The sequence below is a fragment of the Mytilus galloprovincialis genome, chromosome 7, assembly GCF_965363235.1.
Source record: "Mytilus galloprovincialis chromosome 7, xbMytGall1.hap1.1, whole genome shotgun sequence".
NCBI lineage: Eukaryota > Metazoa > Mollusca > Bivalvia > Mytilida > Mytilidae > Mytilus > Mytilus galloprovincialis.
Window position 1 is genome coordinate 90,173,375 of NC_134844.1, and position 17,127 is coordinate 90,190,501.

At 31.3% G+C, this 17,127-nt stretch overlaps 1 long non-coding RNA gene across 1 annotated transcript; it reads right to left on the minus strand.

Annotated features, from left to right (window-relative positions):
- Positions 1-563: 563 nt before the first annotated feature.
- On the minus strand, positions 564-9,887 carry LOC143083955 (uncharacterized). The gene is made up of 3 exons (XR_012980955.1): positions 9,872-9,887; positions 5,495-5,589; positions 564-829 (listed from the first exon to the last, which is right to left on the minus strand). It is a non-coding gene; the product is annotated as an uncharacterized LOC143083955 (long non-coding RNA).
- Positions 9,888-17,127: the final 7,240 nt, after the last annotated feature.

Consider the following 17,127-nt stretch of genomic DNA (forward strand, 5'->3'; position numbering starts at 1 on the left):
TAGGACATAGACAATATGAGTGTGAAGAGCATTCTGATGTTGAAGTTGAGGAAGAAGACAATACATATATGACCAACATGGAGGGTGTCTGCAATCCAGATATTTTCCATGCAAGTGAAAAAGATGTACAGACCAATCAACAAACTGAAGATAATGATGAGTCATTCCAGGATAGTGATGTCGATTCCAAATGCACGACAAAACCTCTCCTGAATACCAAGAGTAGAAGTAGGTCAGAGAGTGACACGGAACATTCGCATTTGAACCTTGGTACTCAGGAAAGTAAGTCCGCTGGAAAAGACAATTCCAAACAGCATAAAGAAAAGCATAAAATAAATAAAAGTGTTGACAGAAGACCAGGTATCTCGAGATATTTGACAGCAAGACCGAGTCATGATCAGAGTGACACTACAAATAGCACACCTAAACAGTCAAAAACAAAGAACATTGAAAAATCTCCAGTAACCCCAACAGAGAATCTGCACGACGCAACACGAGATGAGGCTGCTAAGAAGCCAAAAAAGAGACGCTAATTTAACATTTGTTAATCAAAATACAAAATATAAGACTAGAACTATTTTATTTTAAATTATAAAAAAAACTAAAAAAAATGCATTTTGTCAATCATATTTTTCACAAAACAGTATGTATAGCACTGATTTCATTTATTTTTAACTGTATATATTATTCGAGATATGTCTCCAAATGTTTGTTGTTATGTGACACAGCTGATGAAGGTTGTCCACTTCAAATATTCAGACTGACAGATAGTCTAATCAATTCCAATAATGAAGATTATAAATGGTCTGTTCTTCATGAAAGTTTTATCCTGAAAAAGAAAAAGAAAAAGACAAATAAAAATAAAAAGTACATTATTGTATGTGTATTTAATAAAGTGGCAAATTGTTTTTATTGTGTACTAGAGAATCTAGATATGTCGATAATAATATTTATGTCATGTTACTATAATATTAAACTAAAGTATTTACCATCTGCTACTAAATATCCTGATCCAGAAAACATATTAATTAATCTTGAAACGTCTCCATCAAAAACGGATGAAATAACCTTGACCATAAATTCTATAAATACTTTAACGTTGAGGTCAAAATATAGAACGTACACAACTAAAAGTAGAGAGCACTTGGACAGTGAAAGTCTAAATCTATTTACAAAACAAACATCAAATGCTTGACGAATATAATCATCACGAGAATAGGTTATCAATGCTAATTATGGAAAAGATCGATAACATAATACATTTTACGGTACGGGAAAATAAACTGATAAAAATATCGTTCAGGAATACACCGACTATAAACATAGAGATAGTAAACAAACCGGTATTATTTGAGAAAAAAACAAACACGGACCTAAATTCATCGTTTAAATATAGGCGAGTGACTTATTTCAAAAAGACGCTTAGTTAACGACTTTAATGCACCCACCTAACACACGGCTGTATTATATATCATTCGAAAGCTGTTAATCTGTATTTTCTGGTTTGCCCGGTCGTAAAAAAATCGTACGGTGCAATTTTTGTTAAATCAAGGTCAAAGGTCATGAAAAAACATTCCAATTTTTGCGATTACTAAATAAAACGCCATTTTCTAATTCTTGTACCATAAAATTTTCCAAAAGATCATATGAACTTTATGGAACATGATACATAATTTCCAAATCAAACAAAAAATAAGAGATTTGATGCGCAAAATTTCCCGAAAATTGAAATTTATCACAAATCCTAAAAAAATGAAAAATTATTCAAAAAGCAAAATATATCTTGGGGAATCGATATTTGTATGCTAAAAAAATAAATCAATGTATATGTTTTAGGTCAAGGAATATTTGTTTTGTAATTTTAAGATGCAATTATTTATTATTGTTCATGGAACAGCCTTCTATTGAAGTGTTTGCAGTTGCCCAAAAATCTGCCATCTGCAAATAGCGTTAATCTATGTTAAAATAGCACATCGCGAATTGTGAATATCAGGGAGGAGAATAATTTTCCATAATAAAAGAAGGGGTATTTAAAGTAAAAAAGAATATATGCGAGGTAATTGAGGTTAAAATATGTTTTTTACTAAGTCAAACTTTTTTACTTTTTGTAATCATGTTTAAATGCAAACATTACTTTGCGACTAAATCGTAGGCAACATTGAAATAAGTAACCTTGTTTAGAAACACTTGGTTGTCTAAAGCGGGATGTAAACGAACTAAATAAAATGCGGCTGCTTCTTATTTAGTTTAAAATCGTGTTATAGTAAGTCATATTAAATGTGTTTAGAAGTTTAATCGCTTTAATTATTTGAAGAAAAGATGCTTCGAGTATTTTCTACATAAGCTTTAAAAATACAAATGCATGTCATTGTGTATTTAAAACACTATAAGCAGTTGTGAAATAACAAAATGAAAAAGTAAAATACCCTTCCTGACCTCATAAGATCATTCGCTGTTTTAGGAGTGTTCGTTTTCATGGTATGCTGTGTTTTTTGGACTGTTGTTCGTCTCTTGGACTTTACTTTTATTTTGTTCATGGTTTAATTAACTTTATTGATTCATGGTTTGAGATGTTGATTGTCCCTTTGGTATTATTTTACTTTAAAGACATTAACTTGCAGTAATGAAAATCGGACAAAAAATCATCTCAAAGTAAAATGAAGAAGATTAACGCAATAAGACAAATATCCGCGAAAATAACTTAATTTGCTAACGGTGATATATATATAGAACCAAATTGCTATCATAATACATTGAGCTACACTGGTCTATAATTTTTAAACCTTTTACTACTTGAATATAGTGACGAAATATATCAAAGGGACATCAAACTCATAATTAAAAACGAACTGACAAAGCCAGGCAAAAAACGAACAAGACAAGCAACAATATACAAAACACAACATATAAAACTACAGATTGAGTAACACAAACCCCCCAAAAAAATTTTGAGTGAACTCAGGGGCTCCCAAAGGGTAGGCAGATCATGTTTCACATGTGACACCCGTATTAGTTTAAACATATTTATTTATAGTGGATTGGGAAACAAGTTAAATTAATCGCTTTCCACTTTGCGGGTGCGAGTGCTGCCTTGTAGCGGCATTAGTCTGCTCTTTTTCGAAATTTACAAAGGTGTGTTTAACGTGCATATATGGCTCTCTCTTAACACGTGTCAGCCATTTATCGTCCCCTTCCGACGGACTTTTATCGTTTCCTCAAGACCATACTCACAAATGGTGTCAAGGAAGAGCCGAAAATTCAGTCACGGAACGGGAATCGAACCTGGAACCTTTTTGTTAGTAGTCCGATGCACTAACCACTACACCACGGCTCTCTTTAACCTGTCTTGTGGCTCATGTATTTCCTAACTCGGTACCAAGCCTTATTCGGTTGGTGACATTTACGGCAGAAATGACGACAAATTGGTTACGTCGATGGAACTTATCAGTCGTCATCTGGCGAAACAGATATCTCATAATTGTCAACCAACTCGTACATGTAGTGGCGTCCATGAAATTTTCAAAGGAATGATTTCAACTTTGCATTTGAACTCTGGTTTAAAACATGTTTAAACCACCATTTTTCTTCAAATGTTCTGTACCAAGTCAGGCGTATGGCAGTTGGTATCGAAAAATCTGTTTCTTTGTATGTTGGCGTTTGTTTTTGTAGCAGTTCTGTCTTTATATTGTTGTGTTCCTCTTATAGTTGATGTGTTTTCCTAGGTTTTGCTTTGTGACCCGGATTTATTTCAGTTACTAGTAAATCGATTGATGACTATTGAATAGCGGTATATTATAGTTGCCTTTATTTCAGAGGAGTTGAGGCTCAATGAAATAGTTCTCCTCCTTTAGTATAGATATGCAGGCGTTGCTAATGTTTAATGTTGCTACATAGAAATGAAAAATTTATAATTTGGTAGTAAGGGGTGTTTTTATGGGTTGTTTTATGCTCATCTCTTTTGTCGTAAAACTTGTTCTCAACCAACCCTCATTATCGATTTCAAGATACGTGATAGAGTAAACTATATCTGTTGAGTCTTTTATTTTCAATTTCAATGGAAAATACGAGTCCAACATTGTCACAAATTTTGCACTATTCAGTGAGATTACATCATCTATATAATGGAAAGTGAAGTTTCAAGATAATGATAGCTTCTTTTCAGTCGTCATCAAAAACTCTTGCATGAAGTCATCCTCGTATAAAAAATTAACTAGTCATTCAAGCTATTCAGGAAGTCTAGTTGTAACTAGAATCGTTGCGTATTCATGGATATTTTTTCTTCAAAATTATTCTTATTTGATGAATTAATGCATGTAAACAATGAACAACGCAATTTAAGCAATCAAGTAGTCAAGTTTTATAATGTGTTTACTAATTTTTGAAATGTTTTGAAATTTCAATTTTCATCAATTTATTTTCTATTTATTTTGGTCTAAATTTTCAATTCACATTAAATAAATAAAAGGTCTTTTCACTACATCAATATTTATAATGAAGCTACAAATCAAACAATTAGAAAAGTCGAAATATGTTTATTTCAGTCTGGTAGTTACAATGCAGATTGCAATCTCTTAGTTTCACCCCCTTTATTTCAAGCAATAAGATGATTCGCGCACATATTTTTTTACTCTAAATTTTTCAGATTCTTAAGAATTTGTTTTTTAAATCTTATATTGACCACATACAATGTTTAATAGGAAGAAATGCTTAAAAGCTGTTTTTTTTCGCAGATGGCGGTATTTTGGGCAACTGTATGAGTTGTTATGATTTGCTGTTTGATTAGAAGTAAGTATAATTTAAGGAAATTTTATGATGTCAAAATCTTCTTTGATAGGTATACAGGGTTTTACTTAGTTTTAATTGATTAGCATTTGCACCAGAAAGAAAAAAATGGGTTGTCACACATTTTGTTAACTTTTACTCGAATTTCAGGAAACATGTGCTCTCTGTCAAAAACACGCTTTAAATATTAAAAAATGCATTTGAATAATGACTGGTAATCTCTCTGCTAAAAGTTTAAATTGTTTGCATATGTGAATTTAGTATATAAAAGTCATATTATGCAATCAGGCTGAAATCTTAGAAAATATGCACTTATTCGTCCTTGGCCTTTGATCTTGATTTGACGGAAATTGCACCGTACGATTTTTTTACGACCGGGCAAAACAGATAGTACAGATGTGTAGCTTTCAAATGATATATAATTTAGCCGTGTGTTAGGTAGGTGCATTAAAAAATTTAATTTTATGGTTAAAGTCACTCGCCTAATACCCACGATCTGAAAAACCAATCGCAATCAGTGAGGCGTATCAAGGTATTTCTCAGGTAAAACAAATGTTATATCAGTATGTAAACTGTCCTATAAATAAGTCTTTTTGGAAAGAAACAAGACTTAAAGAATTTAGTTTTAAGTCAGTCAAAAGAAATAACAAAATAATAATAAATAAAACCAATACTAAATGCCTCATTATTAATGGTAAGAAAGATAACTCACCATGCTATTGTATGAAATTTAAAATATCCAACTATAAACCACCATGAAAAACTATTTGCACATCTGTACGGTCAATGCTAATGGCCTACAGCAACCTGAAAAAATAAATAAAATAGTAAGTTGGGCAAATCAACAAAAATGTGACATAACTTTTATACAGGAAACTCATTTTACTAAACAAATGCAAGATACTTTGTCTAAAAAACTTGGTAAAAATATTTTCAGAAGTGATGGTACCAGTAATTCACGTGGAGTAGCAATATGGATAAAAGATAGAATTAATTTTAAGTCTATTGATGAGCACAAAGATTCTGATGGTAGATTTATTTTGATTAATATTGAAATAAATGAAAACATTTACACGCTAGTAAATATCTATGCTCCAAATAGATCAAGAGAAAGAAATAGTTTTTTTCAAAACAGTTAAATCATATATAAATAAATATGGATTAGGACAAACAATTCTTGGGGGAGATTTTAACGACATCTTGTCATTAATTGATACAAAAAATAAAACTAAATCCTCTAAAAAATTTGGTAACTGGTTTAAAAGGGCTTATAAAATCATGTAAATTGATAGACATTTGGAGAAGTAGAAATAAAAATCTACGGCAATTCACGTGGTGTAGAAAAGATAGATCAGAAGCCACCAGAATTGATTACTTTCTGATTTCAAAAGAAGTACAAAAAAATTGTAAAAGCTGCGATATCAGACCTTTAGTACAGAAAATAACTGACCATAATGCAGTATCATTAAAAATTAATACTGAAAGAGGAAATAAGGGGCGTGGCTACTGGAAATTAAACTCCAGTGTTTTAAATAATGATGACTATGTAAATGAAATAAACAAATTAATAAATAGATATGAATCAATTAACTGTGATGATTTAGGGATACTATGGGACAATTTGAAAATAGAGGTAAGAGATGCAAGTTTAGACTATTGTAAAAGAAAAGCCAAATTTAAAAAAGATAAAATAAATATCCTAGAAAAACAACTAAATGATCTCAATAATAAAGCAAATAATTGTACAGATGTAAATCATAAATTACAAAAAGAAATTGAGAATTTGGAAAATGATCTAGATTGTTTATATAAAGACAAAATTAAAGGACAAAAAATAAGATCAAGGGTAAAGTGGTTCGAAGAAGGGGAAAAAAATAGTGCATACTTTTTGGGACTAGAAAAAAGTCATCAAACAAAAAAGATTATAACTGAACTATATGATGAAAATGGGATCCCAACAACTGATCAAGATAAAATTCTAAATCTACAAGTGAAATATTACAAAAAAACTTTATGAGTCTACTAATCCTTGTGAAAATGAAGTTAAAACATATATTAATGAAACAAAATTAACAAAAACGCTTAAAGATTCCGATAGTAATCAATGTGAAGGGAAAGTAACAGAAATTGAATGCACTGATGCAATTTTTAAAATGAAGCTTAATAAATCCCCTGGTCTTGATGGACTGACAGTGGAATTTTATAGGCAATTTTGGACAAGCCTAAAACATATTGTTGTCAAAGTATTTGATAATAATTATGAAAAAAAAGAACTTACAAACTCCCAAAAGAAAGGTGCAATTTCACTAATTTAAAAAAAAAATGATCCTCTTTCATTAGATAATTATCGTCCCATAACTTTATTAAACATTGATCATGTTGATACTAAACTATTAGCTTATGTATTAGCTCAGAGACTTAAAAAAGTCCTACAATCTATTATTAGTCTAGATCAAACAGGATATGTTAAAAATAGATATATTGGTTTTAACATCAGACAAATTCAAGATATAATAGATTATTCTGAGAAATTTAATATAGAAGGAGCAATCCTTTTCTTAGATTTTAGTAAAGCTTTTGACTCACTAGAATGGACTTTCATGACGGAAACACTGAAACGATTTGGATTTAAAAGTAGCTTTATCAGATGGGTGGAAACTATGTATAACGACATTAAGGGATGTATCTTAAATAATGGGTGGGTCTCAAGTCCGTTTAAAATATTTCGAGGGATACGACAAGGGTGTCCGATTTCAGCATTACTTTTTGTTATTACAGTAGAATTAATGGCAATAACACTTAGAAGTAATAAAGATTTTAAAGGTATAAAAATTACATTAGATGGAAAATCTTGTAATTTAAAAATTTGTCAATTAGCTGATGATACAACACTTTTTCTTCAGTCAAGGAAAGAAATAAGTTTAGCGCTCAGTATAATTGAAACATTTGGAAGTTTTTCAGGGCTTAAGCTAAATAGAAATAAAACTGAAGGAATATGGTTAGGACGACTAAAAAGTTCAAAATATAAATATGAAAATATAAATTGGACCGACAAACCAATCAAAAGCCTTGGAATATATTTTGGGTATAACAAAAAAGAGTGTCAAACATTAAATATTGAAAAAGTGTTAGACAAATTAACGAAACTTGTAGAAAGATGGGCAAAAAGAAAGTTAACAATACTTGGAAAAATATTAGTAGTAAAAGCTCTTCTTCTACCAAATATAACCTATATTGCGACTAACAGTATCATTACTAAAGAAAATATACAAAATATAAATAAAATCCTATATAAATTCATTTGGAACGGAGGAAAAGATAAAATAAAAAGGTCAATAATAACAAAAACTTCGCAGAAGGGGGGTTAAAAATGATTGATATAGAATCCTATATAAAATCTATACATTTAAAATGGATTATAAAAATATTAGAATCAGAAAGTGCAAATTGGTCTGTATTATCAAAACTATACATTTACCTTAATAAATTTGGAAAAAACCTTCTTATTTTTAAGATGAATGTGAATAACACAAAATTACTTGATAAAAACATATGGAACAGTACACCAACCTTCTATCAAGAGATGATAAAAACATGGATAAATGTAAATAATTGTGAAAACAATCATCATGATCAAATAAATAATTATTTAGAAATCAGAAAACAAGTTATATGGGGAAACAAATTCATAAAATTTCAAGGAAAATGTCTGTTCTTTGATAACTGGATTGATAGTAACATACTATATATAAATGACATAATAGATAAAAGAGGAAATATATCAGAAGAAATGATTACTTCAAAATTAAGAAATAAAAGGAATTGGATTTCTGAATTCTCAAAACTAAAAAAATCCATACCAAAACAATGGACAGACAAATTAAAATCAGAAGAATCATTCAAAACAAAAGTCCATATCAACCGAACAAAAACTAAACTTAGAGATTGTAATGATGTTCTAACTATTAATGCTAAAAACATATACAACCTAGTATTAAGTGTGTCAAAAACAGAAATACCAGTAGGATTTTTGAAATGGGAAAGAGTCTTAAGCAAAGGGAGACTAATAAATGAATTTAAAGACTCTATTAAATTTAATTTTGAATATCTTAAAGATAATAAAATAAAAATGTTTAGGTGGAAATTAATGCACTTTATTTTGCCAAATGAGGTGTTGCTTTTTCAGTGGAAAATTTCACAAAACAATCTGTGTTCATATAATTATTGCAATGAAATAGATAATTATAATCATTTTTTCATTACATGTTCATATCATAAAGCATTCTGGAAATCAATGAAAGTTTTACTTAATAAAGTCTTCATAGGCGAACATGTGATAAGTCTTCATTCGTTGGTTATAGGATACAAAATTCATGACAATGTATACTATGCGCTAAATCATTTGATTAGCCTAATGTTCTTTTCAGTCTATAAATCACATTATGTTTCCAATAAAAAAACCAAAGTAGTAGACACCTTAAAAATTTTTGAATATGAGGTAGAAAATACTGTAGAATTATATAGTATGACCAATACAGAGATCAGTAGTTTATTTACAAAGGTGCTGAATATTTTGAAGTATAAAAATTAAGTCATTTTATAGTTAACTTAAGCTACATGTATAGAAAAAAACCCAGATGTTATTGATCTAGATTATGTGTGATTGTATGTGTGTTTTTTTTCTTCCTTTATTATAAATGTACTATGCAAGTAATTATCTGTAAGTGCTATGTCTAAGGTATGAGTACGTGTGAAAGGTATGGAAAGAAATTTGTTTGTAAAATGTATCATGTGGCAATGAACATGCATGACTGTAAGTGCAGAAGTTTGTGTGTACAGTAATTATTACTATAATGTATGAATAATAATGTGGGTAAATCAGATATATTAGTGTGTAGGTGTGAGTGTGTGTGTCTTTGTCAATATATAGATACTTCGACACGTGTACACTAAATCTGTGTGTATTGTTTACAAACTTAGACAGGTAAACTAAAGGTCACGACACGATACTTATCTAGGTCAAATCAATAACAAATTTAATAAAGATTTAAAGTGCAACTGTGAAAAATATATTTACACTCAAACTTACCTTTACGCAATAATATGAGGCAGGCATTACCTGTGAATGGGGACGAAGTCTGTATTATTTTTTTTAATTCAAACATGTTGATAAAAAAAACGGAAATACCGTAACGTTTCCGATATTGGTTCTGTTGTTAGAGATTTAGTTGTGACGTTATTCAAGTTGTGACGTCATATTCAATGTAAACAAAGTAACGCTGTTATCCAGGTAACGTTTTTTTCATATCAAACAATTATTAAAAATGATTGGGTGTTGAATTCCTTCCTATATTTGTTGATATTTTGATAAATATACATTTTATTCAAAGTCTCATGCAAACGATGCAAACAAGACCGGAAACGGAAGTAGATCTGAAAAAAAAAGTTAACGATTTTGAGTTCATTAGTAGAATGAAAAATTCGGGTTTTCCCGATTTTTTTAATTTTTTTTTTATTGATTTTTCTACCGTAATTGGGGACTTCGTCCCCATATTATTCCAAGCTTTTAAAACCACATAGAAATTAATAAACCAAATTCACGAAACACTTCAAAAAATATTGTCCAAACACAGGATCAGTCTTAGTCTTTAGTATGCGTCATCTTGACACTGATTTTCTCATATGTACTTTGGTCACTTGCGCGTTTGAATACATTAATCACGTTTGTATTTTCTCTTTGTACTTTCACTTTAATTTAGGTAGGCGCTGTTGATACTGATTTATAAAAACAAATGATCAAATCTTCGAGTATCGTCTATAAACTCGGAAACTGCATATTGTATGTCTGCACTTGCTTCGGTGTTAAGTAATTCTTCTAGATCTAGATTAAGTGTTCCTGTTTTGAAATATATTGACTGGCGGAGTTTTTCTCTATCCAATTTGTAATTGTCACAAGATAATAAAAAATGTTCTACAGATTCTATTTCTCCGCAAGTACATTTGTTGTCTTCTACATGTCTGTTAATAAAATGTTGATACCCCTTTAGTTTGGAGTATCCTGATCTGAGACTGTTTAGTATATTGAAGTGTTTTTTTGATGGGAAGTCGAGTGTGATTCTTTTTGATGCATCTGGGTGATGATTAAAAAATCTTCTCCCAACCTCACTAGATTCCCATTGTGTCTTCCATTTTTTAATGACTGATGTTCTCGCCGCTTGTTTGATGTCTTGTTTTGTCGTGATTGAAGACATTTCCTCCCTATTATCTGCTTCTTTTGCCGCTGCTTTTGCCAGACGGTCAGCCTATTCATTTCCCTCTATATCAGAGTGCCCCGGTATCCAAATGATGTTGATACTAAAACCCTTTTGTTCCAATTTTATTTTCCTGTTTTTGATTTCTTGTATGGTTTTGTGATAGTTTTCTGATTTCCAATTTAAGGTTATAATGCCTATGGCGGATTGGCTGTCAGAGTATATGTTAAGTTGTTTAACATTGCGGTAATTATAATTGTCTATTTTTTCCAGCACAAGTTTAATGGCTACTAGCTCTGCTAGTAGCATTGATCCTCTGTTTGATACAGGGTACTGTATTGTTTCCTCCTCTTCATTATTGTATATAATGGCTCCTGCACCACAAGGCCCAGGATTTCCCATGCATGAGCCATCTGTGAATGCCACTGTTGTATTTGGAGGAAGTTCTTCTAATTGTTGTTTTATCAGTCTTTGTCCTTCAATGGCTTGTTCACTGGTTCTTGTTTTGGAACTTCCCAATGTGGTCCAGTACTCCGGTGCCTTTCTAATTGCACACATGCCACGACATTCATATTGCTGTTCAATATTATTTACTTCAATTGATGTTTCCTTCTTCATATCATCTGCCTGTAGTATCATTTTTCCAATTGGAGAGATGTAAGTTTCCGGATTAGATTCTGTTTTCCAGTTTTCTAGCTTTTTCTTAATTGGGACTGTTGTAAAAGATGAGGTAATTTTTGCCAATTCTCTAATTGCTATTTCTTCTCTTCTCAGTTCTAAAGGTAAGACTCCGCCAATTATCTGAAGAACTTCAAGGCTGGAAGTTGAAGGCATATTAAGGCATAAGGCAAGGCCATGTCTTTGAACCTTATCCAACTTGTGTAGGTTTGTTGAATTTCCAATCTGCCAAACACAACTTGCATATGTGATTGTTGAACAAACAAGACTTTGGTAAATTTCTATTAGTCTTTTTGTTGGAATATTAGCAATACCCTTAATTTCTCTAATTTATTCCTAATGATCTTTTTGCTGTTTTCAGTACATTATCTATATGAGTATTGAAAGTCAGTTTTTGGTCAAGTGTAACTCCAAGAATTTTAGGATTGTTGTTGTGTTTTAAAGTTCCATTACCAAGCTTAAGTAGAACGGATGTAGTATTTTGTATACTTTTACTGAAAATACAATATTCTGTTTTTTCTAAACTCAATTTCATCCTCCATTTGTTGCTCCATTCATTCACCTTGTCAATATCTGTTTGAAGATCTTGTTGTAGAATATTGATGTCCTCACCTGTGTGCCATATGGTTGCATCATCTGCAAATTTACATTTCTGTGCCAGAACGGTTTGAAAAATATCTGCTATAAAGATGTTGAACAAAATAGGGGATAAGACTGAACCTTGTGGTAATCCTGTATGTGTTTTAAATAGTTCTCCTTTTGTGTTGTTGATGTTGATTACTGCTTCACGGTTATTTAAAAAAGAATGAACCCATTTCCAGATTTTTCCTTTGATTCCATATTGATAAAGTTTTACTAATAGTCCTTCTCGCCATATACTGTCATAGGCTTTTTCAAAATCAATGAACAAAGCAAACGTAATCATTTTCTTGTTGAATCCCCCATATATTGATTGGATGAGTGACAATAAAGCATTGACTGTTGATCTGTATTGTCTAAATCCTTCCTGTTCATTATCAATGATGTTGTTGGTTTCCACATATTCTTCTATTCTGTATATAACTATTCTTTCCATCAGTTTGGATACTACACTGGTTAAACTAATTGGCCGGTATGCTGAAGGGTTATTGTAACTAAGTTTGTGTGCTTTCTTCAAAAATTTTACATTTGCCATTTTCCAATTTTGTGGAAGTATTCCTTCTTCCCATGATCTGTTCATAATTTCTAATAATTTGTCTAAAAAATCTTTTCCAGCGTTAATAAACAGCTCTGGAAAAAATCCGTCTGGTCCTGGTGCAGTTTCTTTTTTCAATCTAAAGATGGATCCCTCCAATTCATCCATGGTAATACTTTGGTTATATTTGTCATCATCCATTTCTTGGTTGTCACTATCTAATGTTATGTTGATGTATTCTTTAGTTGTTTCCTCATAAAACTTGTTGTCAAATTTTCTTGGGTCTAGGTGTTTTCCTCCAAAAAATACTTTTTCCAATTCCTTTGACTTTTCTTTCTCATCGAAAATTACATTGCCATCATATTTTATGAAAGGAAGTACCTTGTTGTCTGAGGTTTTCTTGGTTAATTTTTTGAAAGCTCCCCATCTTTCCTTTGGTGTTTTTCCTGATCCTATCACGTCACATAGTGTTGTTGACCATTCATTTTGGGCTTTATCTTTGATTACTTCTAAGTTCTTTTCCGCATCTATTATTTTATTAAAATTTTGAGGGATACTTCGTTCTTTAACCCTTTCGTACCGAAATTATCCTTTTGGCACCCTCGAGCGCGAGCCGAAATTATCCTTTTGGCACCACGGAGCTGAGGGCGAAATTATCCTTAAGGATACATAGATTTCTATTTTTAGACGGTCACAGTGCAAACAGTAAAAATAATGTTTAGACATGTTTCTTGGTGCAGTTGCTCCATAGATGTCACGATAAACATCAAATGCATTCTATATTTTAGTATCGGGCGTAAAAACGCTGTCAAAATATGTTTTTTTCAAAGATTGTTGAGAAGAAAAAACCTCGTGAAAAACAAAATGGCGGAATCATAAACAATCGTGGTCAGGAGTTTCATTTCGAGTTGAAACATTTAGAAAACTTAACCTGCGGTCATAAAAGTCGTTGAACTTGTACAAAAGTAATGTATGAACGTAGATTTTGGAGTGGTGAGAAGCTTATTTGTAAAACAACTTGAAATCGAGACTTTGATGGTCGTTATCAGGTGCACGACTGTCAATTATTATTTCTCGCTGCCGTTTGACAGTCAACCTTTCATTATCGATTGAATCAGAGTCTTTTATCATCGTTTTAGACACTCCCAGGAGTCTGTAGTGCTACGGATTTTATTTCTTTTCATTGAAAGGCTGTACTGCAGTATGTAGGTCGACAAAACGAAAGTCCACTTCCATTAAAAATAGAACCGGATATTGAGTGTCTATAAATAGTGCGGTTCATAAAAACACGTGTTGTCACATCTCATAGCTTTTTTATTTAAAAAGAAAAGTGGTTTGGAAAGATGAGACAATATTCTGCAATCTTATTCGTATTTTAATCGAGTGTAAATTATTTTCCACGATGTATCTCGTCTTGTAACAGAGGTTTTTAAAAGTCTGGTTCAGCATACAAAAATTTTTTAAGTTGTTTTGAAAAACAAATTCTGTTGACAGAGAGTAAAACAACTGAAAGATGCCAAGATGATTATTTTTATGTAACAAATTGTTTTTATTCTCTTTTTTTTTTAAAGAAAACATTGTCAAAGAAGGGAAGTGACAAATAATATTTATTTTAGAAGGGAAGGGAAAATTACTTGTTTTTTTAGAATTGAAAAATAATTATTTTTTTTGCTGAAGGGAAGTGATTTTTTTTTCCAAAGTGAAAAACATAACGTGTTGTTTGTTTCTACTGATTAATCTTAAGATGGCATTATTTATTATTGTAAAATAGTACTGATCCTGTATGTTTCTGAAAACAATAGGGGTTCAATTTTTTTGTTTTGAAAATTATGTGGAACATAATAAATTACTCCCCCCTCATGTTGCATACAAACACAAAAGATGAATGACCAGTGTGGCAGACTCAGTGCCTATTGTTATAAACAACCATTTTTGCACCAGGAAACACCTCTTGTATTCAAAAAGAGACTTCAAATGGTATTGAAATTGCTGCTTCTCTTAGAAGCCAAGTCATATAGAACTCTAAAGAGAAAAGACTGATTAAATTGGAAATGGTATAATGGGACCATATTAGGGTCTTGTGGCTGTTACCTTGTAAGTCAGCTTCTTAAATTAACACTGTTTATGGGACTAGTACATGTAAGCAGGATTTTCATACCACATTAATATATATATAGGCTTACATGTATATGTAAGTAACACTTGCTACTGGATGTAATACTAGATTAATCAATAGACTGGTAACATTGGTTATAGTATAACAACCTCACTCAAGTTATTTTTATTTACCTTTTGACAAACCATTCCATTAAATATCCAAACAATAGCCCAACAACATAAACAGAAAATTAAAAAAAATAGTTTCCATATGTCCTCACTCAATTTAAAAATAAGAATTTATGATATGAATCCTCCTATTCAAGGCACCATAATAAACTGAAAATAAAACAAATTTCATAGCTTCCAAATGTTGACAATGTTATTACAAACTATATCAGCTCCCTGATGTAGCTTTCCATCAATGAATTTTAAAACTGCATTCTGCAGTAAAACATATATTTTAATCCCTTTTTTTTCAACGACTTGCATCTGTGTGTGCATATCATGATTTTAAGTAAAACAGTACCCAGTAGTTGTCTGCATATAATATGATCTTCTTTGTCTGTACTTCATGTGATTAATAAATTAAACTATGATGAAAATAAATTTAAAATATTAATTGTCAGCTTTTGGTATTTATTTGTGCTGCTTTAACAAACATCAGTTGATGTATTTGTCAATTTTATGTTATCTTATACATCCTAAATTTTGACTACATAGTTAAGATTTTAATTTTTACAATTTACCAAAAAAATAAATTCACTAGGCTCTTTTTTTTTTTAGAAACAGCTGAGTATTTGCTTATCTGTAGTACATTTATTTATGTTTAGATAATTTTTATATTATATAACCCCCATGACACAAATCAAATTTATTGGAAATTTCATGGATTTAGAAAAAAAGTCACTTTTTGGCTTGATTTAATACTTTTATTTATTGGAAAGCTTCATCTCATTCACATTTGGAAGAATTAATGCATTACTGGGGTTAAGTCATAAAGCAAGGAAGTCCCACCGATTTTTATTGCAGTTAAAAGCTTTTATTAATAGTTCATGATCGCATATCAATGCTGGGGGTATTCACACAAATCGTCTGGAAGAGTTATTGTCCGTTATCGAACCCGAGTTATCTTTCTTCTTTCGAAACCGTAAACAAATGGCGGCCAAAATCTACGTGAACGACAGTCTCGATTTACAAGTATTTTTGCCAAGAAAATGAAAACGAAAACGGTTTTTGAAGGAAAATAATTCAGTGGCTCATTGAAATAGCATTTTGAAACACACGTGTGCATAAGAAACGTTGCCGAATGTAAGTGAAAGTGATATATGATACGCAATGACAAAAATTATCTTCTGACTCAATCAATCTACGTTATCGACACGCGTTTTTAAGGTAAACAGCTTCTTTCTCTATGAACAGTCTACGGACGCTCAACCTATGATATTTATCTACATTTTATCAAAATTTGACCGCACAACTCGCTACGGTTCCCGAGTTTTCAATGACCGAAACTACGAGGTCGTTTTTGCTGTAGCACATGTCAAATTAATCCCGGTCAGGCAAACGGCTCGTGCAAATAAATTTCGGCCAGAGAATCCCGCGAAAAAAATAAATTCAGTAGTGAAAGTGTTAAAATGTCTCTGTGCCTTGTTTAACTCTTTTTTTGCTAACTTTACATCTTCATTCCACCATACAGGATGTTTAACTTTTGGTCTATTTTGATGATATTTATATTTCGGTATTACCTGTTCCATACATGCTGTCATACAACTTTCAAAATATTCATACCATACTTCCAAAGAGTCATCATCTTTCAAAAGCATATCTTTGAAAAATTCTTCTGTGGTTTCCTTCCACTCTTCCCAATTGCATTTCCTTATATTCCAATTTTCTTTATCATTATTGCTTGTCATTGAATTTCCCTTTTTACTTCCCATATTCAAATCTAACATTATACAAATGTGGTCTGATGTAACCTTTTCATGTGTTAGTGTTGTACACTCTCACTACACGAAAAGGCAGATTTACAACAATTTGGGCAATCATGTAAATGTTTGACAAATGTAACTACTTTTCTGCCAGATATATTTGCGGACCTACTAATGTATATGTAAATGCATTATTCCTTTGGCATTATTTAGG